The following is a 16,462-nucleotide window of genomic DNA, read 5'->3' as shown; positions in this document are numbered from 1 at the left end:
ACTCTGGCCTCATAGCTACTGTCTTAACTCTTACTCTGGCCTCATAGCTACTGTCTTAACTCTTACTCTGGCCTAATGGTTAAGGTCTTGGACTCTTACTCTGGCTTCATAGCTACTGTCTTAACTCTTACTCTGGCCTCATAGCTACTGTCTTAACTCTTACTCGGGCCTCATAGCTACTGTCCTAACTCTTACTCTAGCCTCATAGCTACTGTCTTAACTCTTACTCTGGCCTCATAGCTACTGTCTTAACTCTTACTCTGGCCTCATAGCTACAGTCTTAACTCTTACTCTGGCCTCATAGCTACTGTCTTAACTCTTACTCTGGCCTAACAGCTACTGTCTTAACTCTTACTCTGGCTTAATAGCTACTGTCTAGATTCTTACTCTGGCCTAATAGCTACTGTCTTAACTCTTACTCTGGCCTCATAGCTATTGTCTTAACTCTTACTCTGGCCTCATAGCTACTGTCTTAACTCTTACTCTGGCCTAATGGTTAAGGTCTTGGACTCTTACTCTGGCCTCATATCTACTGTCTTAACTCTTACTCTGGCCTCATAGCTACTGTCTTAACTCTTACTCTGGCCTAATGGTTAAGGTCTTGAACTCTTACTCTGGCCTCATAGCTACTGTCTTAACTCTTACTCTGGCCTCATAGCTACAGTCTAAACTCTTACTCTGGCCTCATAGCTACTGTCTTAACTCTTACTCTGGCCTAATAGCTACTTTCTTAACTCTTACTCTGGCCTAATAGCTACTGTCTTAACTCTTACTCTGGCCTAATAGCTACTGTCTTAACTCGTACTCTGGCCTCATAGCTACTGTCTTAACTCTTACTCTGGCCTCATAGCTATTGTCTTAACTCTTACTCTGGCCTAATGGTTAGGGTCTTGGACTCTTACTCTGGCCTCATAGCTACTGTCTTAACTCTTACTCTGGCCTAATGGTTAAGGTCTTGGACTCTTACTCTGGCCTCATAGCTACTGTCTTAACTCTTACTCTGGCCTCATAGCTACTGTCTCAACTCTTACTCTGGCCTAAAAGCTACTGTCTTAACTCTTACTCTGGCCTCATAGCTACTGTCTTAACTCTTACTCTGGCCTCATAGCTACTGTCTTAACTCTTACTCTGGCCTAATGGTTAATGTCTTGGACTCTTACTCTGGCCTCATAGCTACTGTCTTAACTCTTACTCTGGCCTCATAGCTACTGTCTTAACTCTTAGTCTGGCCTAATGGTTAAGGTCTTGGACTCTTACTCTGGCCTAATGGTTAAGGTCTTGGACTCTTACTCTGGCTTCATAGCTACTGTCTTAACTCTTACTCTGGCTTCATAGCTACTGTCTTAACTCTTACTCTGGCCTAATAGCTACTTTCTTAACTCTTACTCTGGCCTCATAGCTACTGTCTTAACTCTTACTCTGGCCTCATAGCTACTGTCTTAACTCTTACTCTGGCCTAATAGCTACTGTCTTAACTCTTACTCTGGCCTAATAGCTACTGTCTTAACTCTTACTCTGGCCTCATAGCTACTGTCTTAACCCTTACTCTGGCCTAATGGTTAAGGTCTTGGACTCTTACTCTGGCCTCATAGCTACTGTCTTAACTCTTACTCTGGCCTCATAGCTACTGTCTTAACTCTTACTCTGGCCTAATGGTTAAGGTCTTGGACTCTTACTCTGGCTTCATAGCTACTGTCTTAACTCTTACTCTGGCCTCATAGCTACTGTCTTAACTCTTACTCGGGCCTCATAGCTACTGTCCTAACTCTTACTCTAGCCTCATAGCTACTGTCTTAACTCTTACTCTGGCCTCATAGCTACTGTCTTAACTCTTACTCTGGCCTCATAGCTACAGTCTTAACTCTTACTCTGGCCTCATAGCTACTGTCTTAACTCTTACTCTGGCCTAACAGCTACTGTCTTAACTCTTACTCTGGCCTAATAGCTACTGTCTTAATTCTTACTCTGGCCTAATAGCTACTGTCTTAACTCTTACTCTGGCCTCATAGCTATTGTCTTAACTCTTACTCTGGCCTCATAGCTACTGTCTTAACTCTTACTCTGGCCTAATGGTTAAGGTCTTGGACTCTTACTCTGGCCTCATAGCTACTGTCTTAACTCTTACTCTGGCCTAATGGTTAAGGTCTTGGACTCTTACTCTGGCCTCATAGCTACTGTCCTAACTCTTACTCTGGCCTCATGGCTACTGTTTTAACTCTTACTCTGGCCTAATGGTTAAGGTCTTAGACTCTTACTCTGGCCTCATAGCTACTGTCTTAACTCTTACTCTGGCCTCATAGCTACTGTCTTAACTCTTACTCTGGCCTAATGGTTAAGGTCTTGGACTCTTACTCTGGCCTAATGGTTAAGGTCTTGGACTCTTACTCTGGCATCATAGCTACTGTCTTAACTCTTACTCTGGCCTCATAGCGGACTGTCTTCACTCTTACTCTGGCCTCATAGCTACTGTCTTAACTCTTACTCTGGCCTCATAGCTACTGTCTTAACTCTTACTCTGGCCTAATGGTTAAGGTCTTGGACTCTTACTCTGGCTCCATAGCTACTGTCTTAACTCTTACTCTGGCCTAAAAGCTACTGTCTTAACTCTTACTCTGGCCTCATAGCTACTGTCTTAACTCTTTTTCTGGCCTAATAGCTACTGTCTTAACTCTTACTCTGGCCTCATAGCTACAGTCTTAACTCTTACTCTGGCCTCATAGCTACTGTCTTAACTCTTACTCTGGCCTAATGGTTAAGGTCTTGGACTCTTACTCTGGCCTCATAGCTACTGTCTTAACTCTTACTCTGGCCTAATGGTTAAGGTCTTGGACTCTTACTCTGGCCTCATAGCTACTGTCTTAACTCTTACTCTGGCCTAATGGTTAAGGTCTTGGACTCTTACTCTGGCCTCATAGCTACTGTCTTAACTCTTACTCTGGCCTCATAGCTACTGTCTTAACTCTTACTCTGGCCTAATAGCTACTGTCTTAACTCTTACTCCGGCCTAATAGCTACTGTCTTAACTCTTACGCTGGCCTAATGGTTAAGGTCTTGGACTCTTACTCTGGCCTAATAGCTACTGTCTTAACTCTTACTCTGGCCTAATAGCTACTGTCTTAACTCTTACTCTGGCCTAATGGTTAAGGTCTTGGACTCTTACTCAGGCCTCATAGCTACTGTCTTAACTCTTACTCTGGCCTCATAGCTACTGTGTTAACTCTTACTCTGGCCGAATGGTTAAGGTCTTGGACTCTTACTCTGGCCTCATAGCTACTGTCTTAACTCTTACTCTGGCCTAATGGTTAAGGTCTTAACTCTTTCTCTGGCCTAATAGCTACTGTCTTAACACTTACTCTGGCCTCATAGCTACTGTCTTAACTCTTACTCTGGCCTCATAGCTACTGTCTTAACTCTTACTCTGGCCTAATGGTTAAGGTCTTGGACTCTTACTCTGGCCTCATAGCTACTGTCTTAACTCTTACTCTGGCCTAATGGTTAAGGTCTTGGACTCTTACTCTGGCCTCATAGCTACTGTCTTAACTCTTACTCTGGCCTAATGGTTAAGGTCTTGGACTCTTACTCTGGCCTCATAGCTACTGTCTTAACTCTTACTCTGGCCTCATAGCTACTGTCTTAACTCTTACTCTGGCCTAATAGCTACTGTCTTAACTCTTATCCGGCCTAATAGCTACTGTCTTAACTCTTACGCTGGCCTAATGGTTAAGGTCTTGGACTCTTACTCTGGCCTAATAGCTACTGTCTTAACTCTTGCTCTGGCCTAATAGCTACTGTCTTAACTCTTACTCTGGCCTAATGGTTAAGGTCTTGGACTCTTACTCTGGCCTAATAGCTACTGTCTTAACTCTTACTCTGGCCTAATAGCTACTGTCTTAACTCTTACTCTGGCCTAATGGTTAAGGTCTTGGACTCTTACTCTGGCCTCATAGCTACTGTCTTAACTCTTACTCTGGCCTCATAGCTACTGTGTTAACTCTTACTCTGGCCGAATGGTTAAGGTCTTGGACTCTTACACTGGCCTCATAGCTACTGTCTTAACTCTTACTCTGGCCTCATAGCTACTGTCTTAACTCTTACTCTGGCCTAATAGCTACTGTCTTAACTCTTACTCTGGCCTCATAGCTACTGTCTTAACTTTTACTCTGGCCTCATAGCTACTGTCTTAACTCTTACTCTGGCCTAATGGTTAAGGTCTTGGACTCTTACTCTGGCCTCATAGCTACTGTCTGAACTCTTACTCTCTCCTCATAGCTACTGTGTTAACTCTTACTCTGGCGGAATGGTTAAGGTCTTGGACTCTTACTATGGCCTCATAGCTACTGTCTTAACTCTTACTCTGGCCTAATGGTTAAGGTCTTAACTCTTTCTCTGGCCTAATAGCTACTGTATTAACACTTACTCTGGCCTCATAGCTACTGTCTTAACTCTTACTCTGGCCTCATAGCTACTGTCTTAACTCTTACTCTGGCCTAATGGTTAAGGTCTTGGACTCTTACTCTGGCCTCATAGCTACTGTCTTAACTCTTACTCTGGCCTAATGGTTAAGGTCTTGGACTCTTACTCTGGCCTCATAGCTACTGTCTTAACTCTTACTCTGGCCTAATGGTTAAGGTCTTGGACTCTTACTCTGGCCTCATAGCTACTGTCTTAACTCTTACTCTGGCCTCATAGCTACTGTCTTAACTCTTACTCTGGCCTAATAGCTACTGTCTTAACTCTTATCCGGCCTAATAGCTACTGTCTTAACTCTTACGCTGGCCTAATGGTTAAGGTCTTGGACTCTTACTCTGGCCTAATAGCTACTGTCTTAACTCTTACTCTGGCCTAATAGCTACTGTCTTAACTCTTACTCTGGCCTAATGGTTAAGGTCTTGGACTCTTACTCTGGCCTAATAGCTACTGTCTTAACTCTTACTCTGGCCTCATAGCTACTGTCTTAACTCTTACTCTGGCCTAATAGCTACTGTCTTAACTCTTACGCTGGCCTCATAGCTACTGTCTTAACTCTTACTCTGGCCTCATAGCTACTGTCTTAACTCTTACTCTGGCCTAATAGCTACTGTCTTAACTCTTACTCTGGCCTAATAGCTACTGTCTTAACTCTTACTCTGGCCTCATAGCTACTGTCTTAACCCTTACTCTGGCCTAATGGTTAAGGTCTTGGACTCTTACTCTGGCCTCATAGCTACTGTCTTAACTCTTACCCTGGCCTCATAGCTACTGTCTTAACTCTTACTCTGGCCTAATGGTTAAGGTCTTGGACTCTAACTCTGGCTTCATAGCTACTGTCTTAACTCTTACTCTGGCCTCATAGCTACTGTCTTAACTCTTACTCTGGCCTAATAGCTACTGTCTTAACTCTTACTCTGGCCTAATGGTTAAGGTCTTGGACTCTTACTCTGGCCTCATAGCTATTGTCTTAACTCTTACTCTGGCCTCATAGGTACTGTCTTAACTCTTACACTGGCCTAATGGTTAAGGTCTTGGACTCTTACTCTGGCCTCATAGCTACTGTCTTAACTCTTACTCTGGCCTCATAGCTACTGTCTTAACTCTTACTCTGGCCTCATAGCTACTGTCTTAACTCTTACTCTGGCCTAATAGCTACTGTCTTAACTCTTACTCTGGCCTCATAGCTACTGTCTTAACTTTTACTCTGGCCTCATAGCTACTGTCTTAACTCTTACTCTGGCCTAATGGTTAAGGTCTTGGACTCTTACTCTGGCCTCATAGCTACTGTCTGAACTCTTACTCTGGCCTCATAGCTACTGTGTTAACTCTTACTCTGGCGGAATGGTTAAGGTCTTGGACTCTTACTCTGGCCTCATAGCTACTGTCTTAACTCTTACTCTGGCCTAATGGTTAAGGTCTTAACTCTTTCTCTGGCCTAATAGCTACTGTCTTAACACTTACTCTGGCCTCATAGCTACTGTCTTAACTCTTACTCTGGCCTCATAGCTACTGTCTTAACTCTTACTCTGGCCTAATGGTTAAGGTCTTGGACTCTTACTCTGGCCTCATAGCTACTGTCTTAACTCTTACTCTGGCCTAATGGTTAAGGTCTTGGACTCTTACTCTGGCCTCATAGCTACTGTCTTAACTCTTACTCTGGCCTAATGGTTAAGGTCTTGGACTCTTACTCTGGCCTCATAGCTACTGTCTTAACTCTTACTCTGGCCTCATAGCTACTGTCTTAACTCTTACTCTGGCCTAATAGCTACTGTCTTAACTCCTATCCGGCCTAATAGCTACTGTCTTAACTCTTACGCTGGCCTAATGGTTAAGGTCTTGGACTCTTACTCTGGCCTAATAGCTACTGTCTTAACTCTTACTCTGGCCTAATAGCTACTGTCTTAACTCTTACTCTGGCCTAATGGTTAAGGTCTTGGACTCTTACTCTGGCCTAATAGCTACTGTCTTAACTCTTACTCTGGCCTCATAGCTACTGTCTTAACTCTTACTGTGGCCTCATAGCTACTGTCTTAACTCTTACTCTGGCCTAATAGCTACTGTCTTAACTCTTACTCTGGCCTCATAGCTACTGTCTTGACTCTTACTCTGGCCTAATAGCTACTGTCTTAACTCTTACTCTGGCCTAATAGCTACTGTCTTAACTCTTACTCTGGCCTCATAGCTACTGTCTTAACTCTTACTCTGGCCTAATGGTTAAGGTCTTGGACTCTTACTCTGGCCTCATATCTACTGTCTTAACTCTTACTCTGGCCTAATGGTTAAGGTCTTGAACTCTTACTCTGGCCTCATAGCTACTGTCTTAACTCTTACTCTGGCCTCATAGCTACTGTCTTAACTCTTACTCTGGCCTAATAGCTACTTTCTTAACTCTTACTCTGGCCTAATAGCTACTGTCTTAACTCTTACTCTGGCCTAATAGCTACTGTCTTAACTCGTACTCTGGCCTCATAGCTACTGTCTTAACTCTTACTCTGGCCTCATAGCTATTGTCTTAACTCTTACTCTGGCCTAATGGTTAGGGTCTTGGACTCTTACTCTGGCCTCATAGCTACTGTCTTAACTCTTACTCTGGCCTCATAGCTACTGTCTTAACTCTTACTCTGGCCTAATGGTTAAGGTCTTGGACTCTTACTCTGGCCTCATAGCTACTGTCTTAACTCTTACTCTGGCCTCATAGCTGCTGTCTCAACTCTTACTCTGGCCTAAAAGCTACTGTCTTAACTCTTACTCTGGCCTCATAGCTACTGTCTTAACTCTTACTCTGGCCTCATAGCTACTGTCTTAACTCTTACTCTGGCCTAATGGTTAATGTCTTGGACTCTTACTCTGGCCTCATAGCTACTGTCTTAACTCTTACTCTGGCCTCATAGCTACTGTCTTAACTCTTACTCTGGCCTAATGGTTAAGGTCTTGTACTCTTACTCTGGCCTAATGGTTAAGGTCTTGGACTCTTACTCTGGCTTCATAGCTACTGTCTTAACTCTTACTCTGGCTTCATAGCTACTGTCTTAACTCTTACTCTGGCCTAATAGCTACTGTCTTAACTCTTACTCTGGCCTAATAGCTACTGTCTTAACTCTTACTCTGGCCTCATAGCTACTGTCTTAACTCTTTTTCTGGCCTAATAGCTACTGTCTTAACTCTTACTCTGGCCTCATAGCTACAGTCTTAACTCTTACTCTGGCCTCATAGCTACTGTCTTAACTCTTACTCTGGCCTAATGGTTAAGGTCTTGGACTCTTACTCTGGCCTCATAGCTACTGTCTTAACTCTTACTCTGGCCTAATGGTTAAGGTCTTGGACTCTTACTCTGGCCTCATAGCTACTGTCTTAACTCTTACTCTGGCCTAATGGTTAAGGTCTTGGACTCTTACTCTGGCCTCATAGCTACTGTCTTAACTCTTACTCTGGCCTCATAGCTACTGTCTTAACTCTTACTCTGGCCTAATAGCTACTGTCTTAACTCTTACTCCGGCCTAATAGCTACTGTCTTAACTCTTACGCTGGCCTAATGGTTAAGGTCTTGGACTCTTACTCTGGCCTAATAGCTACTGTCTTAACTCTTACTCTGGCCTAATAGCTACTGTCTTAACTCTTACTCTGGCCTAATGGTTAAGGTCTTGGACTCTTACTCAGGCCTCATAGCTACTGTCTTAACTCTTACTCTGGCCTCATAGCTACTGTGTTAACTCTTACTCTGGCCGAATGGTTAAGGTCTTGGACTCTTACTCTGGCCTCATAGCTACTGTCTTAACTCTTACTCTGGCCTAATGGTTAAGGTCTTAACTCTTTCTCTGGCCTAATAGCTACTGTCTTAACACTTACTCTGGCCTCATAGCTACTGTCTTAACTCTTACTCTGGCCTCATAGCTACTGTCTTAACTCTTACTCTGGCCTAATGGTTAAGGTCTTGGACTCTTACTCTGGCCTCATAGCTACTGTCTTAACTCTTACTCTGGCCTAATGGTTAAGGTCTTGGACTCTTACTCTGGCCTCATAGCTACTGTCTTAACTCTTACTCTGGCCTAATGGTTAAGGTCTTGGACTCTTACTCTGGCCTCATAGCTACTGTCTTAACTCTTACTCTGGCCTCATAGCTACTGTCTTAACTCTTACTCTGGCCTAATAGCTACTGTCTTAACTCTTATCCGGCCTAATAGCTACTGTCTTAACTCTTACGCTGGCCTAATGGTTAAGGTCTTGGACTCTTACTCTGGCCTAATAGCTACTGTCTTAACTCTTGCTCTGGCCTAATAGCTACTGTCTTAACTCTTACTCTGGCCTAATGGTTAAGGTCTTGGACTCTTACTCTGGCCTAATAGCTACTGTCTTAACTCTTACTCTGGCCTAATAGCTACTGTCTTAACTCTTACTCTGGCCTAATGGTTAAGGTCTTGGACTCTTACTCTGGCCTCATAGCTACTGTCTTAACTCTTACTCTGGCCTCATAGCTACTGTGTTAACTCTTACTCTGGCCGAATGGTTAAGGTCTTGGACTCTTACACTGGCCTCATAGCTACTGTCTTAACTCTTACTCTGGCCTCATAGCTACTGTCTTAACTCTTACTCTGGCCTAATAGCTACTGTCTTAACTCTTACTCTGGCCTCATAGCTACTGTCTTAACTTTTACTCTGGCCTCATAGCTACTGTCTTAACTCTTACTCTGGCCTAATGGTTAAGGTCTTGGACTCTTACTCTGGCCTCATAGCTACTGTCTGAACTCTTACTCTCTCCTCATAGCTACTGTGTTAACTCTTACTCTGGCGGAATGGTTAAGGTCTTGGACTCTTACTATGGCCTCATAGCTACTGTCTTAACTCTTACTCTGGCCTAATGGTTAAGGTCTTAACTCTTTCTCTGGCCTAATAGCTACTGTATTAACACTTACTCTGGCCTCATAGCTACTGTCTTAACTCTTACTCTGGCCTCATAGCTACTGTCTTAACTCTTACTCTGGCCTAATGGTTAAGGTCTTGGACTCTTACTCTGGCCTCATAGCTACTGTCTTAACTCTTACTCTGGCCTAATGGTTAAGGTCTTGGACTCTTACTCTGGCCTCATAGCTACTGTCTTAACTCTTACTCTGGCCTAATGGTTAAGGTCTTGGACTCTTACTCTGGCCTCATAGCTACTGTCTTAACTCTTACTCTGGCCTCATAGCTACTGTCTTAACTCTTACTCTGGCCTAATAGCTACTGTCTTAACTCTTATCCGGCCTAATAGCTACTGTCTTAACTCTTACGCTGGCCTAATGGTTAAGGTCTTGGACTCTTACTCTGGCCTAATAGCTACTGTCTTAACTCTTACTCTGGCCTAATAGCTACTGTCTTAACTCTTACTCTGGCCTAATGGTTAAGGTCTTGGACTCTTACTCTGGCCTAATAGCTACTGTCTTAACTCTTACTCTGGCCTCATAGCTACTGTCTTAACTCTTACTCTGGCCTAATAGCTACTGTCTTAACTCTTACGCTGGCCTCATAGCTACTGTCTTAACTCTTACTCTGGCCTAATAGCTACTGTCTTAACTCTTACTCTGGCCTAATGGATAAGGTCTTGGACTCTTACTCTGGCCTAATAGCTACTGTCTTAACTCTTACTCTGGCCTAATAGCTACTGTCTTAACTCTTACTCTGGCCTAATGGTTAAGGTCTTGGACTCTTACTCTGGCCTCATAGCTACTGTCTTAACTCTTACTCTGGCCTCATAGCTACTGTGTTAACTCTTACTCTGGCCTAATGGTTAAGGTCTTGGACTCTAACTCTGGCTTCATAGCTACTGTCTTAACTCTTACTCTGGCCTCATAGCTACTGTCTTAACTCTTACTCTGGCCTAATAGCTACTGTCTTAACTCTTACTCTGGCCTAATGGTTAAGGTCTTGGACTCTTACTCTGGCCTCATAGCTATTGTCTTAACTCTTACTCTGGCCTCATAGGTACTGTCTTAACTCTTACACTGGCCTAATGGTTAAGGTCTTGGACTCTTACTCTGGCCTCATAGCTACTGTCTTAACTCTTACTCTGGCCTCATAGCTACTGTCTTAACTCTTACTCTGGCCTCATAGCTACTGTCTTAACTCTTACTCTGGCCTAATAGCTACTGTCTTAACTCTTACTCTGGCCTCATAGCTACTGTCTTAACTTTTACTCTGGCCTCATAGCTACTGTCTTAACTCTTACTCTGGCCTAATGGTTAAGGTCTTGGACTCTTACTCTGGCCTCATAGCTACTGTCTGAACTCTTACTCTGGCCTCATAGCTACTGTGTTAACTCTTACTCTGGCGGAATGGTTAAGGTCTTGGACTCTTACTCTGGCCTCATAGCTACTGTCTTAACTCTTACTCTGGCCTAATGGTTAAGGTCTTAACTCTTTCTCTGGCCTAATAGCTACTGTCTTAACACTTACTCTGGCCTCATAGCTACTGTCTTAACTCTTACTCTGGCCTCATAGCTACTGTCTTAACTCTTACTCTGGCCTAATGGTTAAGGTCTTGGACTCTTACTCTGGCCTCATAGCTACTGTCTTAACTCTTACTCTGGCCTAATGGTTAAGGTCTTGGACTCTTACTCTGGCCTCATAGCTACTGTCTTAACTCTTACTCTGGCCTAATGGTTAAGGTCTTGGACTCTTACTCTGGCCTCATAGCTACTGTCTTAACTCTTACTCTGGCCTCATAGCTACTGTCTTAACTCTTACTCTGGCCTAATAGCTACTGTCTTAACTCCTATCCGGCCTAATAGCTACTGTCTTAACTCTTACGCTGGCCTAATGGTTAAGGTCTTGGACTCTTACTCTGGCCTAATAGCTACTGTCTTAACTCTTACTCTGGCCTAATAGCTACTGTCTTAACTCTTACTCTGGCCTAATGGTTAAGGTCTTGGACTCTTACTCTGGCCTAATAGCTACTGTCTTAACTCTTACTCTGGCCTCATAGCTACTGTCTTAACTCTTACTCTGGCCTAATAGCTACTGTCTTAACTCTTACGCTGGCCTCATAGCTACTGTCTTAACTCTTACTCTGGCCTCATAGCTACTGTCTTAACTCTTACTCTGGCCTAATAGCTACTGTCTTAACTCTTACTCTGGCCTAATAGCTACTGTCTTAACTCTTACTCTGGCCTCATAGCTACTGTCTTAACCCTTACTCTGGCCTAATGGTTAAGGTCTTGGACTCTTACTCTGGCCTCATAGCTACTGTCTTAACTCTTACTCTGGCCTCATAGCTACTGTCTTAACTCTTACTCTGGCCTAATGGTTAAGGTCTTGGACTCTAACTCTGGCTTCATAGCTACTGTCTTAACTCTTACTCTGGCCTCATAGCTACTGTCTTAACTCTTACTCTGGCCTAATAGCTACTGTCTTAACTCTTACTCTGGCCTAATGGTTAAGGTCTTGGACTCTTACTCTGGCCTCATAGCTATTGTCTTAACTCTTACTCTGGCCTCATAGGTACTGTCTTAACTCTTACTCTGGCCTAATGGTTAAGGTCTTGGACTCTTACTCTGGCCTCATAGCTACTGTCTTAACTCTTACTCTGGCCTCATAGCTACTGTCTTAACTCTTACTCTGGCCTCATAGCTACTGTCTTAACTCTTACTCTGGCCTAATTGTTAAGGTCTTTGACTCTTACTCTGGCCTCATAGCTACTGTCTTAACTCTTACTCTGGCCTCATAGCTACGGTCTTATCTCTTACTCTGGCCTAATGGTTAAGGTCTTGGACTCTTACTCTGGCCTCATAGCTACTGTCCTAACTCTTACTCCGGCCTCATGGCTACTGTTTTAACTCTTACTCTGGCCTAATGGTTAAGGTCTTGGACTCTTACTCTGGCCTCATAGCTACTGTCTTAACTCTTACTCTGGCCTCATGGCTACTGTCTTAACTCTTACTCTGGCCTAATGGTTAAGGTCTTGGACTCTTACTCTGGCCTAATGGTTAAGGTCTTAACTCTTACTCTGGCCTAATAGCTACTGTCTTAACTCTTACTCTGGCCTCATAGCTACTGTCTTAACCCTTACTCTGGCCTAATGGTTAAGGTCTTGGACTCTTACTCTGGCCTCATAGCTACTGTCTTAACTTTTACTCTGGCCTCATAGCAACTGTCTTAACTCTTACTCTGGCCTAATGGTTAAGGTCTTGGACTCTTACTCTGGCTTCATAGCTACTGTCTTAACTCTTACTCTGGCCTCATAGCTACTGTCTTAACTCTTACTCTGGCCTCATAGCTACTGTCCTAACTCTTACTCTAGCCTCATAGCTACTGTCTTAACTCTTACTCTGGCCTAATAGCTACTCTCTTAACTCTTACTCTGGCCTAATAGCTACTGTCTTAACTCTTACTGTGGCCTCATAGCTACTGTCTTAACTCTTACTCTGGCCTAATAGCTACTGTCTTAACTCTTACTCTGGCCTCATAGCTACTGTCTTGACTCTTACTCTGGCCTAATAGCTACTGTCTTAACTCTTACTCTGGCCTAATAGCTACTGTCTTAACTCTTACTCTGGCCTCATAGCTACTGTCTTAACTCTTACTCTGGCCTAATGGTTAAGGTCTTGGACTCTTACTCTGGCCTCATATCTACTGTCTTAACTCTTACTCTGGCCTAATGGTTAAGGTCTTGAACTCTTACTCTGGCCTCATAGCTACAGTCCAAACTCTTACTCTGGCCTCATAGCTACTGTCTTAACTCTTACTCTGGCCTAATAGCTACTTTCTTAACTCTTACTCTGGCCTAATAGCTACTGTCTTAACTCTTACTCTGGCCTAATAGCTACTGTCTTAACTCGTACTCTGGCCTCATAGCTACTGTCTTAACTCTTACTCTGGCCTCATAGCTATTGTCTTAACTCTTACTCTGGCCTAATGGTTAGGGTCTTGGACTCTTACTCTGGCCTCATAGCTACTGTCTTAACTCTTACTCTGGCCTCATAGCTACTGTCTTAACTCTTACTCTGGCCTAATGGTTAAGGTCTTGGACTCTTACTCTGGCCTCATAGCTACTGTCTTAACTCTTACTCTGGCCTCATAGCTGCTGTCTCAACTCTTACTCTGGCCTAAAAGCTACTGTCTTAACTCTTACTCTGGCCTCATAGCTACTGTCTTAACTCTTACTCTGGCCTCATAGCTACTGTCTTAACTCTTACTCTGGCCTAATGGTTAATGTCTTGGACTCTTACTCTGGCCTCATAGCTACTGTCTTAACTCTTACTCTGGCCTCATAGCTACTGTCTTAACTCTTACTCTGGCCTAATGGTTAAGGTCTTGTACTCTTACTCTGGCCTAATGGTTAAGGTCTTGGACTCTTACTCTGGCTTCATAGCTACTGTCTTAACTCTTACTCTGGCTTCATAGCTACTGTCTTAACTCTTACTCTGGCCTAATAGCTACTTTCTTAACTCTTACGCTGGCCTCATAGCTACTGTCTTAACTCTTACTCTGGCCTCATAGCTACTGTCTTAACTCTTACTCTGGCCTAATAGCTACTGTCTTAACTCTTACTCTGGCCTAATAGCTACTGTCTTAACTCTTACTCTGGCCTCATAGCTACTGTCTTAACCCTTACTCTGGCCTAATGGTTAAGGTCTTGGACTCTTACTCCGGCCTCATAGCTACTGTCTTAACTCTTACTCTGGCCTCATAGCTACTGTCTTAACTCTTACTCTGGCCTAATGGTTAAGGTCTTGGACTGTTACTCTGGCTTCATAGCTACTGTCTTAACTCTTACTCTGGCCTCATAGCTACTGTCTTAACTCTTACTCTGGCCTCATAGCTATTGTCCTAACTCTTACTCTAGCCTCATAGCTACTGTCTTAACTCTTACTCTGGCCTCATAGCTACTGTCTTAACTCTTACTCTGGCCTCATAGCTACAGTCTTAACTCTTACTCTGGCCTCATAGCTACTGTCTTAACTCTTACTCTGGCCTAAAAGCTACTGTCTTAACTCTTACTCTGGCCTAATAGCTACTGTCTTAATTCTTACTCTGGCCTAATAGCTACTGTCTTAACTCTTACTCTGGCCTCATAGCTATTGTCTTAACTCTTACTCTGGCCTCATAGCTACTGTCTTAACTCTTACTCTGGCCTAATGGTTAAGGTCTTGGACTCTTACTCTGGCCTCATATCTACTGTCTTAACTCTTACTCTGGCCTCATAGCTACTGTCTTAACTCTTACTCTGGCCTAATGGTTAAGGTCTTGAACTCTTACTCTGGCCTCATAGCTACTGTCTTAACTCTTACTCTGGCCTCATAGCTACAGTCTAAACTCTTACTCTGGCCTCATAGCTACTGTCTTAACTCTTACTCTGGCCTAATAGCTACTTTCTTAACTCTTACTCTGGCCTAATAGCTACTGTCTTAACTCTTACTCTGGCCTAATAGCTACTGTCTTAACTCGTACTCTGGCCTCATAGCTACTGTCTTAACTCTTACTCTGGCTTCATAGCTACTGTCTTAACTCTTACTCTGGCCTAATAGCTACTTTCTTAACTCTTACGCTGGCCTCATAGCTACTGTCTTAACTCTTACTCTGGCCTCATAGCTACTGTCTTAACTCTTACTCTGGCATAATAGCTACTGTCTTAACTCTTACTCTGGCCTAATAGCTACTGTCTTAACTCTTACTCTGGCCTCATAGCTACTGTCTTAACCCTTACTCTGGCCTAATGGTTAAGGTCTTGGACTCTTACTCCGGCCTCATAGCTACTGTCTTAACTCTTACTCTGGCCTCATAGCTACTGTCTTAACTCTTACTCTGGCCTAATGGTTAAGGTCTTGGACTGTTACTCTGGCTTCATAGCTACTGTCTTAACTCTTACTCTGGCCTCATAGCTACTGTCTTAACTCTTACTCTGGCCTCATAGCTACTGTCCTAACTCTTACTCTAGCCTCATAGCTACTGTCTTAACTCTTACTCTGGCCTCATAGCTACTGTCTTAACTCTTACTCTGGCCTCATAGCTACAGTCTTAACTCTTACTCTGGCCTCATAGCTACTGTCTTAACTCTTACTCTGGCCTAAAAGCTACTGTCTTAACTCTTACTCTGGCCTAATAGCTACTGTCTTACTTCTTACTCTGGCCTAATAGCTACTGTCTTAACTCTTACTCTGGCCTCATAGCTATTGTCTTAACTCTTACTCTGGCCTCATAGCTACTGTCTTAACTCTTACTCTGGCCTAATGGTTAAGGTCTTGGACTCTTACTCTGGCCTCATATCTACTGTCTTAACTCTTACTCTGGCCTCATAGCTACTGTCTTAACTCTTACTCTTGCCTATTGGTTAAGGTCTTGAACTCTTACTCTGGCCTCATAGCTACTGTCTTAACTCTTACTCTGGCCTCATAGCTACAGTCTAAACTCTTACTCTGGCCTCATAGCTACTGTCTTAACTCTTACTCTGGCCTAATAGCTACTTTCTTAACTCTTACTCTGGCCTAATAGCTACTGTCTTAACTCTTACTCTGGCCTAATAGCTACTGTCTTAACTCGTACTCTGGCCTCATAGCTACTGTCTTAACTCTTACTCTGGCCTCATAGCTATTGTCTTAACTCTTACTCTGGCCTAATGGTTAGGGTCTTGGACTCTTACTCTGGCCTCATAGCTACTGTCTTAACTCTTACTCTGGCCTCATAGCTACTGTCTTAACTCTTACTCTGGCCTAATGGTTAAGGTCTTGGACTCTTACTCTGGCCTCATAGCTACTGTCTTAACTCTTACTCTGGCCTCATAGCTACTGTCTCAACTCTTACTCTGGCCTAAAAGCTACTGTCTTAACTCTTACTCTGGCCTCATAGCTACTGTCTTAAATCTTACTCTGGCCTCATAGCTACTGTCTTAACTCTTACTCTGGCCTAATGGTTAATGTCTTGGACTCTTACTCTGGCCTCATAGCTACTGTCTTAACTCTTACTCTGGCCTCATAGCTACTGTCTTAACTCTTACTCTGGCCTAATGGTTAAGGTCTTGGACTCTT

The sequence above is a fragment of the Triturus cristatus genome, chromosome 10, assembly GCF_964204655.1.
Source record: "Triturus cristatus chromosome 10, aTriCri1.1, whole genome shotgun sequence".
NCBI lineage: Eukaryota > Metazoa > Chordata > Amphibia > Caudata > Salamandridae > Triturus > Triturus cristatus.
The sequence above is the reverse complement of the archived record's forward strand: the minus strand, read 5'-3'. Positions refer to the sequence as shown.